This window comes from Rhinopithecus bieti, unplaced genomic scaffold (assembly GCF_001698545.2).
Source record: "Rhinopithecus bieti isolate Rb0 unplaced genomic scaffold, ASM169854v2 scaffold_6945, whole genome shotgun sequence".
NCBI classification, from domain to species: domain Eukaryota; kingdom Metazoa; phylum Chordata; class Mammalia; order Primates; family Cercopithecidae; genus Rhinopithecus; species Rhinopithecus bieti.
In genome coordinates, this window is record NW_016805531.1 from 4,292,511 (window position 1) to 4,293,124 (window position 614).

Sequence of the window (614 nt, forward strand, 5' to 3'; positions counted from 1 at the left end):
TGAGGCAGGAAAATCACTTGAACCCGGAAGGCAGAGGTTGCAGTGAGCTGAGATTGCACCATTGCACCCCAGCCTGGGCAACAAGAGCGGTAACTCCGTCTCAAAAAAAAAAAAAAAAAAAAAGAATTCTCAGAAATATTGGGGTGATATTGATTTTCTCATTACACAGAAGATGTGCATTCAAAATAATTTAATGATTTTATTTATGATCATCATATCTGCCTACAAGATTGGTGGAAACATTAAACTAGAACAAAATACAAGGAAAAGCCGCTTGTATCAAGTGAACCAAAAGTGTTATTTTAATAATTAGCTAATGGCTGGGCACAGTGGCTCATGCCTGTAATCCCAGCACCTTGGGAGGCTGAGGCAGGCAGATCTCTTGAGCTCAGGAGTTCGAGACCAGCCTAAGCAACATGGCGAGATCCTGTCTCTACCAAAAATACAAAAAAATAGCTGGGCATGGTGGCGCATGTCTGTAGTCCCAGCTACTCAGGAGGCTGAGGTAGGAGGATCACTTAAGCCCAAGGGGCAGAGGTTGCAGTAAGCCGAGATCCTGCCACTGCACTCCAGCTTGGGTGACAGAGCGAGACCCTGTCTCAAAGAAATATATA